The sequence below is a fragment of the Vulpes lagopus genome, chromosome 22 (assembly GCF_018345385.1).
Source record: "Vulpes lagopus strain Blue_001 chromosome 22, ASM1834538v1, whole genome shotgun sequence".
In the NCBI taxonomy this organism is placed as follows: domain Eukaryota; kingdom Metazoa; phylum Chordata; class Mammalia; order Carnivora; family Canidae; genus Vulpes; species Vulpes lagopus.
The window spans coordinates 13853715-13873074 of NC_054845.1; the positions used below are offsets into that span (position 1 = coordinate 13853715).

The 19360-nt window shown below is 36.8% G+C and overlaps 1 protein-coding gene across 6 annotated transcripts in view; it reads left to right on the top strand.

The window, feature by feature from the left end:
* Positions 1–19360, top strand: part of PARD3B (par-3 family cell polarity regulator beta) — a 981887-nt gene that overhangs the window by 548619 nt on the left and 413908 nt on the right. The gene's annotated exons all lie outside the window — the stretch shown is intronic.

Sequence of the window (19360 nt, forward strand, 5' to 3'; positions counted from 1 at the left end):
AGTTATATAAAAGGAAGAAATCAATAATGACTTTAAAATTCTGAAAAATTTCATTTTTGAGATGGTATTCTTTTTGGCCATGGATAGATTCAAAGACGCAAGGAAAGTAGGAAGTCCAGGGATGCAGAGAAGCATGAGCCAAAGGCAGGAAGGAAAACTGAGGAAAAGGGAGGAGCAGAAGAAAGGAACATTTTGGTCACAGTAACAAAATTGTTGGCTACTTATGCTATCACATGAGCAAAATTTGTGTGTCTATAACAAGACTATTTCCAGGGATAATATTGAAATCCATCAAATTTAAGATCTATCTTAGGCCCTCTTTTGTAAAGTCTGTATTCTTAAGTTCTCTGTTTATAAGTTCTGTGTTTGGGTTTATTCCTGCAGCCAGGAATTCAACTGGAGCATCTGCTAGGCAGGAAGGTTCCAGATGGTCTCCTTTACATGGTTGCCAGTTGGTTCTGGCTGTTGGGTGGGGCACCTTGGTTCTAGTTAATGAGTCTTCTCAACCTCTAGAAAGCTGGTCCAGCTTCCTTACAAGTCATTCTTGGAACAACAAAAACAAGATGCAGGGGCTCTTTAGGCCTAGCCTTGCAAGTTGCACAGTGTCACTTCTGCCTCATTCTCTTTGTCAAAGCAAGTCACAAAGCCCATTAGGATTGAGTGGATTGGTGGATGGATGCCATGATTGTCTGGAAAGAGCAGCAAAGTCACCTTTCAAGGAGGCATAGCTCCCCGGGGCCAATATTGTCACAACCTCTTGCCTTAGGTTAGGAAAGCTGAAGAGAACTCTGTTCTATAGCAGAATGAATGTGGGCCAAGGATGTGAGATTCATATTATGGAAGGGCCCAGGACTGCCGCTGTACATGTTCAAGTTTAGAAAAGTCATTTAACTTCTTGAGTCTTATCTTTCTTAATTTCATTCACAAAGACTTTCTTGAGTTCTTTTTTGATGCAAATATAGTGTGAGAGAAGCAAAAGGAGAGAAGATAGGCCCCTTTCCCTACTTTGTCGTTCAGCAACAATTTTTAGTCATGATGCTCTTGCTAAACATAAACCCCTGTCCCTATTCTTGTTACTTTTCTTCCCATCCCATGTAGATTTACCTTTCTACAGCAGACACTCACACCCTGGATTGGGATTTGGGAATAAGAATTGGATTATGGAGAAAGTGATAAACTAATAAATAATAAAATTTTCAAAATAAAAAAAGTTGACAATAAACAGAGAAGAGTTTCCTTATCTACAAGACAAGGAGATTGAGTTACTTATACTTAGTCTCATAGACCTCTTTCTACCACAAAATACTCTTCTCTGAATTTCTGTGCATCAAATTTTGGCATGATGCTCAATACAGACAGCACCTGAATTATGAATGATCTCTCTATATATGAATGGGCCACGGGATTGTGCCTCTGAGCATTTGTTTGTTCTGCAATTCAGAATGCCTTGGGAGCATTTGACCTAAAGAGTGACTTCTCTTAAGTAAATGTAGAACAACATATTGCCAGCAGAGATCTCCCTCATGGCCACCTTTTCGACCTTTTGCCATTGTGGTTCATGTTGTTATAGTTGTTAATACACACAGATGTAGCCCTCCCTCCAGTCTTCTGATGCTACCACAGCTGTGGGTACTGTAAGAGACTTCACTCTCCTATAGTTAGCTCGGAAGGAAATGTGTTCCTTCTTTCCAAAACTAGAAGTTTTGGTGCATTTTCCCATAAGATATTCTTAAATATAGTCCATCCAATAGAATGTAAATTATTACATAGTGTCACGCTTTGGAGATACTGTGGAATGAATAAAAACCCTGTTGGCTAATTCCAACCAAGGCACAGTTTATCAGTATTCCTTTTGACAGAATGGAAAAATTCAGGTTGTAAGAAGGAGGTTTACAAACAAAATTAAATACAAATTTAAAAACCTAAATACAAACAAAAAAATGTAACCTACTTTTTTTTTTTTTTTTTAAACACAAAGTCCATGTTGGTGATCTACTTTTTTTTTTTTAATTATTATTTATTTATGATAGTCACAGAGAGAGAGAGAGAGAGGGAGAGGCAGAGACACAGGCAGAGGGAGAAGCAGGCTCCATGCACCGGGAGCCCGACGTGGGATTCGATCCCGGGTCTCCAGGATCGCGCCCTGGGCCAAAGGCACGCGCCGAACCGCTGCGCCACCCAGGGATCCCTAACCTACTTTTTAAGTAGAAATTATCTCATCTGTACCTACAGCCATAGTTTATTTAAAGCTTATTTCCATTACACATAAAGAAAAGTGAATGAATTACAAACACTGTTCATTAAGGTTTTGGCCATCCTTAATGCAGGAAAAAACTCTCTGGGATCTGAATTCTTCAATTTGAAAAATAGGACTGTGTCAACACTAGCAACTTGTTGAAAACTTGGCAGATATTTTCAATGTAATTATTAATGCGAGCTACCTCAATTCCTCTTTGGTACTAGACAGGTTGTAAATAAATTATAGAAATAAATATTAATGCAATTATTAACTTGATAATTTTATGTGCTATGTAGGCATGCAAGGAAATTAAAGATGAAGGCTGCTGAACTTGCATTTGAGGATATACATAACAGTGACTTATCCCCTGTATCATGAAGAGATAGAAGTATACTAGATCGAGCCTTGTCTTCAGCTACATAACTGAGTACCACTGTAAAAAAATATATATATGTAATTTCTCATGCTGGTTAAGTTAATAACCTGTCACTATAATTTGTGTACCTCTGAAATAGAAACCAAATCATGTGGGTCCTAGCTGGAAAGGCAAATAGCTACAAACAAGCCTAGTGGCTTACTTTTCTAAAAGCCCAGCCTTTGCTGTCAGATAGTAGTTCAGAGGTCCCTCTTTAACCTGTAGGGTTTCTTACAGAAAAGAATAGCAATAGCACATAAACGTCTTACTTCCTTCACAGCCCTTTGAAAATGTAACCCAAGAATTGCGTTGCTTCTCACCCCTCGGCTCCCAATAGCTCTCAAGGGAGTTGGCATGTCTTATCAGACTGAAGCAGCCACGCAAGGGCAGCCAGCACATTGAGAGGCCAGGGCAGTGTGATGGTCAAGGCCAGTGGGCAGGTAGTGAAAGGCCTCTTGCTGTGTTAAACAAATGTGGTTTCCTTCCTGGCTTCCGCAGGAGCTAATTTTGTTTTTCACTTCTCTTCTGGCATCAGAACAATAAGGACTCATAAGGCCACTCTGCCTGTGAGGAGATGTGCATTAGATTATCATAAATCCACAGATAAAAAGTACAGTGGTCAATGAGACCAGGCGTTCCTGGATAAAATAAAAGATTTAATTGAAAGTATTGTCCCAGGGGAAACATGATTGAGCATGGTATTGAGTAGACATTAATTACCACAGACCAGAGAGCAAAGAAAGTAGAAGGAAGACCATTCCATTTATTTAAGTTCCCAAATCTCTTTAGAGAAGGTGGGGGATTATTATAATAGAGAGCTAGGAGGGAAAAGTGACTTTTTGTTCATATACAATGTTCTTAGAACACCATTAATATTTTTTAGGCAGTCACAGCTGAATTTTCTGCTAATACAGATATTTTTGTTACAAGTAAGCGATTGAGGCAGTTCACAATGTACTGATAGTCTGAATAAGGGTTAAAAATGATACATAGCTATTCTATTGTTATAGCATATTAGTAAATAAATTGCATTTATTCATAATTCTAATTTTTTATTATTTATATTTCTTAGTTTGGTTTTTAGAATGTTGGGTTTTCATCTTCCAGCATAACAGAAAAAAGAAGTTGAAGAAGCATCTGAACATACGGTACCCATTAAACACTAGACAGCTTGCTCTATATCACTAAAATATGGCTGCCTTTATAAATCATGCATGTTTGTTTAGCCAATGCCCTACTTTTGATGTGGCTAAAATAATGGGATGAACTCTACGTTGACAGAGACAAAGTCTAGGATCAAGGACTGTCTTAACAAGAAAATAATTGGTCAGGTGGCTCTTCTACCAGCCATTAACATATTTGAATTATGACTTTGATTCTTCTTTCAGGTCAAATAGCATATAAAAAATATTCTGGATTACCCATGCCTAATATGGAATGGTTTCAAAAGGCAAAGGCAGGGAGATACCAAATATATTGAGAGCGTTTGATTTGGTGTTTGTAGAAAATGCCGCCTGATTTAGTAAAACAAACAAAAACTGTCAAAGCAACTTTTAGTTTATTTGCTTCTCAGTTTTATTTAGGAAAGTGAAGTCACTCAGTAAGTGAATTTAAACTTCTCAGCCGATTGTTTAGGAGTTGATAGAGACACAATCTTTGTTTTAGATGTGAAAAAAAAAATGCTTCTTTAGGGTTAATTTGAACAGAGTAGTTGCCAAATAGTACCAGCTGTCATAATAAAGTAGGGTGAATGACAGATTTACTCCACCCCATATCAAAACTCAAGAGCGGATATGGTGATCAGATGAGCCAAAATAAATGTGAGTTCTTAGAAACATTTGTGAGCTATTTTCTTGCATAGCTCAGCCCTTCATAGGCATTACTGTGCCAACAGGTCGTGATTAAGCTTAGCATTGTAGTAAATGAGGAAGCAGAATTTGTTGCTGTATACATCCCAAATCCACTACCTGATATTCCAAAATTCCACTTGATGATGGTGGTCAGGATGATAGTGGTCCTAAGTATTGGAACCTAATTAGCAGTTTTAAAAATATTTCTTAATATTAAGGAACTGTGGCCCATATTGAACTACAGTGGAAGAACTAACTGACCAACGCTTACCAGCAGTGTATTTACCATGCACTTGTTGCCAGGCATGTACTGGAATAAGGTTTTAGTGGTAGAAATAGAAGTGGAATGGCCCTTGTTGTCCTTGAGGTCCTTGAAGATTCATATACTAACAAATAAATGTAACATAATGTGATTATTATGTGTAGAGTGCTACAGAGACCAGATGAGGGCCCAGCTGTAAAGAGCAGGTAACAATGGAGATGTGCTTTGATGGGTAAGTAGGAGTCAACCAGAAGGTGTCAAAGTGGGAGGAGAGGAAAAGAATGAGTTTTAGGTAGAGAGAAACCCATCCAAATAAGAGAAGCCCCTTGTGACAATTAATTAGTTTTAGTTCTATCCAACAAACATGCTAGAAACTTTAGGCTAGAAATGTTAAAAATAGGATTTTATAGATAAGATGCAAGACATGGCTATCACTTTTTTTAGGTTTTGGCCTTTTAATGCCATTATTTCAGAAAGGGCACTGTGGCAGAGAAGTATCAACAAAATAACTTGTGAAGTCATCCTATTAACAGTTTTTTTTTATATGTTTGCATTGAACCAGATGCTAAACTGGGTTCACAGTTGAATTAAACATAATCCCTGCCTTTGATGAGATCACAATGATAAAGAGGAGTTAAGACAGACAGTCCAGGAAATAATCATAAGAATAGAAAAGGTGATGTGAATCATAAGAATGAGAAAAAGAAAGTAAAATGGAGTTCAGAGGAGGGCAAATTGTTTTCTCACTGATAAAATCAGGGAAGGAACAGGAGGCTTATATGCTGAGACACAGAGTCAGAGTGTTTAGAGATATTAAGTAAAAGAGTCTTTTATTCCGTGATACCTTTACTGTAAAATTTCTTTTGAGGGAAAATAATTTCTGCATTTGCTATATACACACATACATGTAAAATAAAGATTTTTTTTTCCTTATGCTTGATTTCATCATAAAAATTGTAGTTCTGTACTATCAGAAAAATGCTTGACTAAAAAGATTCATTCACTCACGGTACTTAGATGAGTCTCCCTTTTTCATGTGTCAGCAAGTGAAAATGGAGCTGTGATGGATTAATTAAAAAAAAATCCTTAGGCATAAACTGAAGTGAGATGGTCCTTGTTTCATCTTTGATGCATACTTGACTTTGTTGGAAAATGAAGATCCATTAGTTCAGGGAAGAGAGAAGTCCTGCTCAACTTACATCTAGAGAAATACTGATTGGAAGTGTGCTGAACTTTTCCACTTCTTGTAATTACACACTGATTTTACAGGAATTAAGGCCATAGAAATTGCTCCCTTACCCTTGTCCCGCTTTCACATATATATAAAAACAGCAGGGGAGAGGATCATTTGGAAGATGAATACTGAAAAAGAATAATGTAAAGTGAAGACAATATTCAGTAGCCTAAGGCATTTGTTTAGGACTCGAGCCACCTGAGCAGTCCCTTGTAAGAACCTGGCAGAAACAATGCAGGGATGCAGAGGAAGGAATCTTACCAGATCTAGGCTACCTACTTCCTCTGCCTTGGGGAAATCGCACAGACACAGACGCCACTCTGAAGTGCAGACTATAGGATGGTGTGTCTTAGTTCATTGGGGCTGCTATCGTCATATCACAGGTCAGGTGGCTTATAAACAAGGGAAATTTATTTCTCACAGTTATAGAGGCTGAAACCCCAAGACCAGGGTGCCAGCATGATCAGGTAAAGGCTGTCTTCTGGATCACAGACTTCTCCTTGTATCCTATGTGAAGGAAGTGACTAGGGAGCTCTTTATAAAGCCATTAATCCCATTCATGAGGGTTCCACTCCCATGACACCCACACCTCTAAATATCATCACCCTAGGGATTAAGATTTCAACATATGAATTTGGAGGGACACCAGCAGATGATAACAGAAGGATATATGTGTCAATAGCAAATGTAATACCAAAGGAAAGATAAGATTAAAAGAAATGTAAACCCTATGATATATCATTAACCCTTAGTATCTCCTATCTATCTACACACATATATGTATTTTATCCCCATATATAATATATGTTTCATATATCTATATATCTGTATGTATATTTATATCTATATCACTCCATTGGAGGATGGGATTATTGGTCTCAATTCACTTCCAAATAGTAGCACCCTCTTGTGATAGTCACATTGTGTGAATGAGGTGGATAGTTCTTTTTCAGCCATAACCTGTGGACTTGGCCATGTGAATTCATTTGGCCAGTTAGATGTTAATGGATGTTTTGTGAACCAAGGCTTTTTTTAAAAAAGATTTTATTTATTTATTCATGAGAGACGCAGAGTAAGAGGCAGAGACACAGGCAGAGGGAGAAACAGGCTCCATGCAGGGAGCCCGATGTGGGACTTGATCCCGGGATTCCAGAATCACGACCTGGGCCCAAGGCAGACGCTCAACCACTGAGCCACCTGAACCAAGGCATTAAAGATACTTTCACATTTGAATTCCTGTCTTTCAGCATGTGAGAAAAATGTTTCAGATATCCAGTGGTCTAAGGAAGATGCTGGGTACATGAAGCAGACATGTACCTGCCCCACACTTTGAAGGCAAACCTACTTGAGTCCAACCTAGATCATGCAAACCCCAGTGCACCTGTAGATATGTGAGCCAGAAATAAATGCTTTATTGTTCATATCCCACTTTGAGCATGGTTTGTTATGCAACGTTTTTGTGACAGCAACTGACTGCTACACTTTTCCCCATTAATTAACTCGAGGAAGGTTTCCTTTCTCCCCAGCGTGCTTGTAGTAGTGGGAATAGGGAGGATATATCCACATTTTAATTTTGATGGATTTTTCATACTCCATGGAACGTAAATGACTTCTTATTTTAAAGTCAGTTTTATCTGAAAATTAATTTTAATGGAGTAATTGATTTAATTAAGATAAAATGCAAATTATATATCTTCATCTACATACATAAAGGGTATATTATATATATGGTAAGAACATTCTCATTACAATAGTAAACATGTACTGTGAATTTAAAATGGTTGCTACCCGCTGAGATTTCTCAATCTCTATTTGGAATTTAGGATTATTTATCATTGATAGTGTTCTAAAGGGGATTGGTTTCCAGCTGGAGTCTCATTAAGTACAACTCAAACGTCAGATAAAGGATAGGGTTAAAAATCGCTGTATTTTCATAATTTCTTTTTTTTAAAGCCTTCATCAACAAAAAAATTACAGCCTCCTCCAGCCCCCACAAAAATACCACTTTCTTGAGGCTGTGGTAGTACTATTACTATATTGTATCATAATTTAATAAACATGACTGTACTTCAAAGTTCTGTGCCTCAAAGCGAAAGAACATTTATTGAGTCTTCTAGAGAAAATGAGGGTGTCAGAGACATAATCTCTGCCTCTAGAATTCTTGAGTTGGGAAGAAAGCTGTATTATCTTTACTAGAAGAATCATTATGCCCTAAATAATGACACACATACTCAGAATGATGGGTGTTAGAACATTGTTATACTTTTACTCTAGTGGCTTGAGATCTTATTCCGTGACTTCCTTAGATCCCAGTGAAAATAACTGTAATCCATTGTCTTTGAACCATCTGTAGAAATCTCCCAATCCAAAACTAAAAACTAAAACTAAAAATAATTGCTGATAAGGAAACTAAATGTCATTTTTTCCCCTTTATGGAATAAGGGCTCCAGAATGTACTTGCTATTCTATACCTTTGGAAGCCTGGCATGAGTCTGTACTTTTCTTCTATGATACTTTGTTATTGATGGTGCTAATTGTGACATATGACAGGTACACAGAAGCATGACGCAGAAGTAATAGAACCAGAAAGCTTACCCATGAGGTTGTGTGATATCTCTAGGACGTTTTTACAACCTACATGATTTCTCTCTTTCTCTCTGAAGATTTTATTTCTTTATTTATTCATGAGAGACACAGAGTCAGAGGCAGAGACACAGGCAGAGGGAGAAGCAGGCTCCATGCAGGGAGCCTGATGTGGGACTTGATCCCAGGGACTCCAGGATCACCACCTGGGCCCAAGGCAGATGCTCAACCACTGAGCCATCTCCGTTCTCTGCTCTGTTCCTTTCTAACTTGACCTTCCCCGTGTTCTCTAAAGCAACATGTCTTTAAATGTATGGTAGGGAATACTTTTCTTCTATGCTTCATGCAAAGGTGTGTTCTATGCTCAAGTGAATTAGGGAATATGTGCTAACATTTTAAAAGCAGTGAGAAGTCCTAAAATTAACCTTTTCCCTAGAATTGTTCATAATAGAAACTCTAGGGGTATTTTTCCTCACATACAATGACGGTGACACTGTGTACTAGATTTTACGTGGATCCAAGTCTTAGAAGGAACCAGTTTGATTGGCTTAGTCAGTTCCTGAAACCCTCTCTAACTGGGTGTGGAATTGGTCCAGGTCTCCTCAGCAAGCATTAGCCTCCTGTGAACTAAGGTGGGATCAGAAGGCACCTCCAGTTCAGAGTTGCCACCCCCTTTCCTGAGCAGTGGAAAGGTGACGAGTAGAACAGGCACCATAATTGGCAGGCTCACTTCCATTTGGTGCTACATATTTTTATGCTTAGCTTTTGTTCTGGACAGTTGTGTTGTCTTTTAAAGCAGCTAAGAGCAGGTAGTTTGGCATACAGAGTACTGGAGACGGCAAAGATACTGGAAGTATTTCACCTAGGACGCAAGCTTTTCAAATAGGTCTGCTCCTCTAAGAATGAGGGCCCACTCATTTTTCCTTTTCAGAGTATTAAATTATTAAAATAATATCGTTTGTTCTTAAATCTTGTACTCATATAAAAGCGTGTATTCTTGTATTTTAAACACTGAATTATTAACTATAAAAGGTTTAAGACATTTTAATCAGGTTTCTCTGGTTCACTTTTAACAGGAAGGAATAAACACAATACAAAAAAGACCTATTGCTTCTCTATATAAACAAAGCACGTTCTAGTTTTATTTTTTTAATTTTGTTTTAAGGATTTTATTCATTTATTCATGAGAGGCACACAGAGAGAGGCAGAGACATAGGGAGAGGGAGAAGCAGGCTCCTTGTGGGGAGCCCAATGCAGGACTCCATCCCAGGACCCCAGGATCACACCCTGAGCCAAAGGCAGATGCTCATCCACTGAGTCACCCAGGCATCCCCGCAGGTTCTAGTTTCATTTAAAATAATAATAATAAAAAAAATCCATGCTGTCTGAATGGTAAAGTATTCACTTATACTATTTTTCATGACACAAAATATTATATTCATGTCTTCCATGTTTTTCAGAAAAAGTAAAAAACATTGTTGGTGTTACTAAACTGTTGCATTTGCTGTTCTTTCAAGTACATAATAAGTAGGAGGGAGAAAAGGATTGCTCTACGAGTCTTAACTTTGACTTACTTCTGTTAGTTTTAATCTCTTACTACTAAAGTAAGGCATTTTTATATTGAGAAGACAATAAAGAATGGCCATTTTTGACATTTGTGGTATTAGATTAATCTTTAAGATTGTCTTTTGATAAGTGCAGTCAGAAGTCACCTCTTGTGTTCAGCAGTTTCTTTCTTCATCCTTTATAGGGAATGGATATCAAAAAACATGAAAAAGTGTCTCAATTACAAACATTTTGTAGGATTTTCTTCACTCAGGTCTTTGGTAATAAAGTGTTTAAAAGTGGATGAATATTTACTTAAGGAGTCACATAAGGGCCTCTACCTAATACATTGATAATCGAGCTACCCACAAGACGCCTACATTTAAGAAGGTTCCCCCATTGATTGAGTTAATTATCAACAACCTGTAGTATAATTTAGAAGATTTTTAAATTATCTGCAGTATGATCTCTGACTCGTTCTTGTGAGTTGTCTCTATTGCCCAGAGGAGGAAAGATGTTAAAAGATAATCTGTTGACATAAATCACCAAGGGTTCTGCTGATTTCATTTATATATTAGTAGCAGTTGGGGGGAAAGCCCATTACCATTTATTAAAATGCTCATCCTTGGATCACCATTTACCTTTGTATGTGCCTCCTCATCTCTTGCTCTCTTTACTCTGAAAAGTACAATCTAAAATAGAATGCCTCCCAGCTGTTAGAAGGAGCCTCTTATCCCTACTCGAGGGTGATATTCACATTTTGAATTTTATGTAATCCAATTGGCTAAAACCCTTTCATGCTTATAATAACTACACATACTTTTTCAGAAAATGTTAAAAATTCAGAAAATTGTCTTGCAGGTATCTTAGCCTTTCATTTTTATGAAAATTTATTTAGCTATAACCAAAGTTTTATCACCTTAAATTTCTTAGAATTTACTTAGGCAAAAGTTAACAGTGCTTAAGCTTATTATAAGATATTCTGGCAGAATTGCCAGGTATGGCTTTTGCTTTATATAAAATGTATGTGTGTGTGAACACACGCATATGTAAAATATGTTCAATATACACACACATATATTTATATTTCTATATATTCATTTCTTTTTCCCTTAAAGCCCTCTTGTTTGAGCTTTGGTAATTGACAGAATGATTGCATATGAATCATAACTCTTGCATAAAGTAAGCTGCTCACGACACAGACTAATTACACATTTGGGAGGCGAGGCAAAGACATCCAGAGCTCGCTTATGCTGAGCCAAGAGCACAGCATTTAATGAAATGAGGGCCATAAAAGGTTCAGCATGGATGCTTTCAGGTCTGACCTGGGCTTCTGAGAAATTGAACACTGGCCCTGCAGACTGCTGGATTCCCCTGGGCTTTGGAAGGCTGGATTATTACTACCTGCATGCGTGAATCAAGTATTGCTTTGCACTCTGAGAACATTTGTGATTACAGAGATGGCCCTTAAGCAAATACTGTAGATGCCTTGCAAGTCTTCCATATTCTACCTCCCTTTTCTCTTCTCTCACCAAGTAATTACTTTTGATATTTGTTTGATAAAAATGGCTTAGTATATCTGCAAGGTCCAACTATGTAGATTCCTCTGTTTCTTCTTTCCTATTAAATTCTACTCTTCCTCTCCAGGTAATACTGTGAATGGAACAGAATAGCCCTCCCATATTGTTCAATAAACTTTTTGCCAATTATATTCAATGTAGACTGGCCATTTCATATTACAGTGTTGAGTATCTACAAGATGCTTGATAAAAGTTTTTTGGATCACTGTGGTTTACAAAGAATGAGTCTTGTCACTCAGCCAGAATAGACCTATCTTGTTTCTGTGTTCTAGCTCTAATGGGTTATTCATTGTGCTTGGGAATAGGGATAGTATTACAGAGAACAAAGTGAGGGAATGGAAAAATAGGAAAAGATATAACTGGGATGGGATAGAGAAGGGAAAATATACTTAATTAGGATGATAACAGAATAGCAGCTATAAGAACTTGAAGAAAGTTTGTATAAAAGAGATTAAAGGGATTAGTTAAGGCTAGGAGTGCTTAGGCTAAAACATTAAAGTGGCCTATAAAAATGAGAGAAGATAACATTTTACTCACCATTCGGCTTTGTACTTCATTATTTTTTTATTTAATAAAAAGTATATAAATATATATGTGTGTGTAAATATATATAATTTCAGTGTTTTCCCAATTGAAAATTATGTTTTGGTATTGGATTATGAAATTATTATTTATTTATTTATTTATTTATTTATTTTTAATATATATTTTTTTATTGGAGTTAGATTTGCCAACATATACTATGATACCCAGTACCCATCCTGTCAAGTGCCCCCTCAGTGCCTGTCACCCAGTCACCCCATCCCCCACCCCCGCCCACCTCCCCTTCCACTATCCCTTGTTAGTTTCCCAGAGTTAGGAGTCTCTCATGTTTTGTCACCCTCTCTAATTTGATTACGAAATTAATATAGAAGATTGTGACCAAATTAAAAATTAAATAAGATAGCATAGAAAATACTAAAATGCATTATGCCCTGGTTAAATACTGTCTTATGAAACTTTTGTTTATATGTGTGTGTGCATATATATGTTTTTGCTTGGATGGATAGGCAAACAGAAAGATGGATGATATACCTTTGGATACTGTATCACAGTGCTTCCCAAACTTGTTGAAATGTAGTGCGAATATTGCTGTTTGCACTATTCACTTATGATTTGAGGTACATGCTAAAATTTAAGACCATGAACAGTTCAATGTTCATCACAAATTGGTAGCAATGACACATCTCGATGTCTTCATTGATGATTTGATCTGAAGCTGAGCTTAGTTAACATCTCCTTAGGAACAGGAAGTATGATGTGAAAAGGAAAATTGGACTAGGTTACTTTTAAGGTTTCTTATAACTGTGATACTTCATGCTTTTTATAATTATTTTTAATGTAAAAGCTAATTTGTATAAACCTTAAAATTAATAAAATCTGGAATGGTAGGAACCAAATGTGATGCCAGCAATTTATTTATTTGCATATATATGTATATAATCCCACAAATACATATTTACAGATACACATGTATACATATACACAAGCACATCCTATTGGACATACACACATCTATATCTATATGTATTTATTCATTCAACAAATAATTACCCAGTGCCTATTTTTGAGTCTGGCATTGTTTTAAGCACTAGCAATGCATTGATGGAAAAGGAATCAGAATAATATAAAAGTTTCTACATTCAAGAGACCCTTTTAAAAATAAATAAGCAGGAGTGCCTCAGTAGCAAAGTCAGTTAAGTGTCCAACTCTTGGTTTCGGCTCTGGTGCTAATCTCGGGGTCATGAGATCAAGCCCTGTGTGAAGCTCCATCTGGCAGAGTCTGCTTCACTCTCCCCTTCTCTCTAAAATGAATAAATAAATCTTAAAAAATAAGTAAACACATATGCAATATGTCATAAATACTGTGGAGAAAAAGCAGGATAGTGGACATGGGTAGGATGGTATTGAGAGGACATTAAAGCAATTTGAAACTGAATGGTCAGAGAGGACCTCACTAATAAATTGACATTTGAACAGAGAATTTAAGGAAGTGAGGAAAAGAGGGCTGTAGGAATCTAGGGGAGGAGCATTCAAAGCAAAGAGAAGAGGTGATGCAAAAGTCTTGAGGCAAAAGCATGAAGGATGAAGATCATACTGAAGAAAAGAAGAAAGACAATGCAGCAGATATAGGACAAGTAGTAGGAGAGATGAGCAGAGAGAAGGGTCAGGGCACACTCAATTTATATAGAGGACATTGGCATTTTCTCTGAATGAGGTGGGAAGTCACTCGAAGGTTTTTGACTATTTGTTTTGGTGGGGCTGCTCTGACTGCTGTGTTGAGAAATAGCCTGAATAGGAAAAAAGTGGAAGCAGGCAGGCAGAAAGGAGACATTAGTATAGAGAGTGTCGGATGAGTAGCAGTGGTGGCTGGATGGTTAGAGAGATAGAATTCTGGGTGTGTTTTAAAAGTAGAGCTGACAGGAGTTGCTGACAGGTTGGATATAGAGTGTGAGAGAAGAAGGAAGTCAACAGTGACGTTGAGATCTCTTGCTTGAATGTCTGAAAGAAAACAGTTGCTATTTACTTGTTCAGGAGGAACAGATTTAAGGGATGATCTGTTTGGACCTGATAGTTTCAAGGTAGAAATCCTAATAGGGTTAGTTGTTCATTAGAGAATTAGTTATGTGAATCTAGTTTAGGGGAGAGAGATGGAAATAGAAATTTAGGACTCATAAGCACGTAAATGATACTTAAAACCATGAAATTAGGTGAAGTAACTGCAAAAACGAGGATGGGGAAGAAGGGATGCTTGATTCCTTGGACACTAGTATTTAAAGATTGATGAGATGGGAAAGAATCAGCAAATGGAATTGCAAAGTGAAGCAATTCACTGTGAAGTGGGAGGTGAACTACATGTGAGTGATGTCCTGGGACCAAGAAAAGGAAGTTTTTCAAAAAGCAGAGCTTCATCAATTTGGTCTAATGCCCATGTAGATCAGGAAAGATAAAAGATGACAATTGACCATCGGATTTAGTAACATGAAAGTCATTGGCGACTCTAAGAAAGATATAAATATACTACACACACACACGCACACATATATGCATATATATATAGAACACATATATACATTATATATTGTGTAGTTTTAAAGAATGTTTATATTATACATACTACTATAGGGTAATACATATTATATAGAATATGTGTAGTATTAGAAAATGTGTATGTGTAGAAGTGTGTGTGTGCCTAGAGATGTGTTTACATCTTTCTATTTGAAAGTGCGATAATATAGCAGATGGTTCTTAAACCTTCATAAATTCCTTTCAAAAACATTTATCTTTTTATTATGATGGACAAATTTTTAGGAAATACAGAAAAATTATAAAGAAGGAAATTAATCCATACTGCGGTGCCAGTACATAACCACATTTATTTTTTTCTGTGCCAACATATACACATATGCAGATAGATGAGGCAAGGTAGTGGGGTAGGTAGGTAATAGATGGGGAGGTGTTGAGGATGTATATGTAGTGTCTGTGTTATATAAATGAAATGTACTGTACACATACACTATTATGCTTAATGTCATATTCTCACATCAGTAGAAGTCTTTAATACTATTTTATAGAAGCCAATGATTCTTAATAAATAAAAAAGCACAAATCAGCATATATATAAGCATAACTAACCTAACAAACATCACTTGATGGGCTAAATTTTTCTTCTGAGTTATATTAATAAAAGCATTCTGTATATGTACTGATAAATTCATTATTTATCACTTTTCTTACTCTGTTAATCCCCCACAGATCATATTTCAGCCTTTAGAAAATTAGCTGCCATATAACCAGAGACATAACTAAGTGCAGAGTTCCATGAATAACAAAGTGGTCATTCACGAACCTATGAGCCTGAAACTTAGTCATTTGCACGGGAACTTTTACTGCCCCCCTTTCTGGGACTTGGGAACACACCAGCAGGCAGCAGTGCAGTCTCAAATACCTCTCTGGACCCTACTTACCTTAAAGTTGGCTGTACTTGGCAATTGTTAATTCAGGCCAGTTGTTGTCAACTGGAAGTGATTTTGAGCCCAGGAAACATTTGGCAGTGTCTGAAGGCATTTGGGATTATCGTAACTGGGGAAGAAGGTACTACTGGCATCTAGTAGGTAGTAGCCAAAGATTCTGATGGTCCTGTAATGCATAGGACAGCCCTCCATAACAAAGAATTATCAGGCCCCAAATATCAGATTGAGAAAGCTTTAGTTATACACCCTGAAAGGCTGACCCCGGGTGGGTCCTCGGGCATGTGGGCATCCATCCTGGGCCCGGCTCGAGGAATCTCACGGACTTTGTATCCGAAGACATGGTCTCCAGGGGCAAAGAATAAGAAATAATAATTTTTAAAAAATGAATGAAACTCACAAGATTTTCTTTCTTTCTTTTTTTTTTTCTTTTCTTTTCTTTTTCTTTTTTTTTTTTTTTTTTAAGATTTTCTTTCTTATGCCAGCCTTGCATCTGGATTTCTCCCCTCTCTGGATAATCGTGAGTGGAAAAAGCAAGGGGTACTCCTGACACTGTGGAAAGAGCTCTTGTCTGAAAGATAGGAAGCAAGGGTGGATCCAAAGCATAGCTGTTTCATTGCCTTTGGGCTCATCCTGTCACTAAGGTCCTGCATTTGGGGCATTTAGGAGGCCTTAATACAACTCTTCTACAAAATGTTGTCTGGCAAGAATTGAGCTTAATTTTTAGAATTCCGAGTTGAACCAAGATTATTGGAGGAAGGCATTCAGCATATTGATTTTTTTTGTACATTAGGTAAAGAGACATTTATTTCTAATAGAGGAAATGGCTATGTTAACTACTATAATGGCTTCCTTCACCATTGGGTGAATAGCAATAATAATTTGCTATTATTAGAATCCACTAATTATGGCTTGAGCCTGATATAGGATAAGAAAGCTATAAAGCATAACTATATTTGAGTAGAGAATGTGAAACTGCATGATGTCTTACTATCATTGTGGGACTTGGTCTTGGAATTTCTTGTGACTAGACCAAGTCATAGTGGTTCACAGAGGTTGAGACATAGCATAGCAGTTAAGAGTCTGACACAGGAACCACACTGCCTGGACCTCACAAAGGTCCAACACTGTCAAGTCTTATGGAGTGTAAGCATGGTACTTACCTTCTGTGCATTTTAGTCCCCTTATCTTTTAAATGGGCATGATAATATTCTTCATAGAGTTGTTATGAAGAGTATTAATATGTGTAAAGCACTCAGAACCATTGTTAGCCACTAGATTGTTTTTGTTTTTCTATTTCTGGCTGTAAAGTATCAGGGACTTAAAAGAGGAACCCTCTTGCACTGTTGGTAGGAATGCAAACTGGCACAGCCACTCTGGAAAATAGTATGGAGGTTCCTTACAAAGTTAAAAATAGAACTATGCTATGATCCAGCAATTATACTACTAGGGATTTACCCAAAGAATTAGAAAATACTAATTCAAAGGGATAAATGCACCCTGATGTTTATAGCAGCTTTATCTACAGTAGCCAAATTGTAGAAACAGCCCAAATGTCCATCGACTGCTGAATGGTTGAAGAAGATATAGTACATATGTACAATGAATATTAGGCACAAAAAAGAAAGAAGTCTTGCCATTTGCAATGACTTAAATGGAGCTAGAGGGTATTATGCTAAGTGAAATAAGTCAGAGAAAGACAAATACCAAATGATTTCACTCATAAATAGAATCTAAGAAAACAAATGAGCAAAGGGGAAAAAGAGAGAGAGAGAGAGAGAGAGAGAGAGAGACAAACCAAGAAATAGACTCTTAACTATACAGAACAAACTGATGGTTACTGGGCGGGGGCGGGGGGAGGTGAGTGTGAGGATGTGTGAAATAGATGATGGGGATTAAGGAGAGCACTTGTTATGTTGAGCACTGGATGTTGTATGGAAGTGTTGAATCACTGTATTGTTCCCTTGAAATTAATATATCACTGTACATTAACTGGAATTAAAATAAAAACTTAAAAAAATAAAATAACACATACACATAAATGAAAAGATAGCCATAAAATCACTTCGTTTCTATTTTGTTTTTACCACAGGTGTATAAATGAAAGGTGTTGGTACAAATAGTGATTGTCAATCTTAATTAAACATAGTTGCCAAAGAAATTGGATTTCATTACAGAATAAAGTGGTCTGAAGATATTACTCAAGCAAAATTTGCCCTTGTGTCATTTTGTCTCTGGTAGATAAAAAAGCCAGTGAAGCTTCTAGTCTTTCTCTAAAATGGTGTTCACAAACTTCTAGGAAGAACAGCTGTTCTTTAATTTGTACTTTAATTCAGTGGAACTTTATTAGACTAAAATTAACCAAACCCCAGAGAGACCTGGAAACATAAATGATTATCAAATGTTACGGATTCTAAATAGGACATTCTGGAAGACAAAGATGAAGGCTAACAATTTACATTTCATATTTAACTAAGGCATTCCCACAGAAAAAAAAAGACAGCTAATTTGAATCAAATAATGGGATGTTTCTTAGATAATAATATAATGAGTTACTTAAAAGAACTAAGTAGTAATGGATTTATTAAATCAAGCAAAAAAGTTTCATTTCTTTAAAACCACCTATTGTCAAAAATTTTATGGCTAACTTCATTTACAATGAAATTAAATGAAGGAACTACTTCTTTGAAGGTAGACATTGGTTTTCTCTATTTTGGTAGGAGTTGAAAATACTAGGTCAGTGGGTCTGACTATGATCAGCCTCTTAATCCTGTTTTAATTATGGGTTCTTTGCTACTTCTGATTTTACAGTTGTTATTTGGTGACTGACATTCAGACATTCACAGTAATTTTTAAAATATGCAATTTTACATAAGAGTCCCTCAAAGTGACCCTAAGATGAGAGTTTCTAGACATAATTACAGAGAGGAAGGAACTACCGACCTACAGTGAGTTGAAGGTTTCTAGGGCTATCTCATTTTCAAATTTTCCAGTTAAACACTGTGGCTGAGTTTCATGTTTCTGCTAGCTTGAGAAGGATGCAGAAGGGACACCTGGAAAGATTATCATGTAGACAGCACTTTTCTGTTCTCGCTGCTGTATATTTGAAAATATCAGGGGCCAAATATGATTAACCTTATGCCTCTCTCTAGAAACTTGAACCCTAAGTGTGCCTGCTGCTTCCGTGCTCTGTTACTCTGTATTTTTTTTAGAACAGCTGTGCTTATGGCTAGGTGTCATTTGGCAAAGAGGACACAAATATTTGTTGTGTCTTATCGTTTTTATTTAGGTTCAAAATCTGATTGCCAGTGAGTGATACTACCGAAGAAGCAAGCCTAAGGCATTAACTGGACAAAACGAAGTTTAATTCTATGATACTCATGTTAAATCACATTTCCCTAAATATAAGATAACATTTTTTTCAGTGCCTTGTATCCAATTGACAATCTTGATCAATAACATTGTTTCCATGGTAAATTATCTCTTTTCAATTACATAAGCCAAATATTTCCCCCTAATTTTAGCATGTTTCTGCACTAAGCCCTGTTTCTTCATCTGTAAAATGAAGGCATTAAGATCACATGATCTCTCAGGTCTTTTCTGGTATCGAAGAACCCCTAAGTAATATCCAGCCTCTTTGGT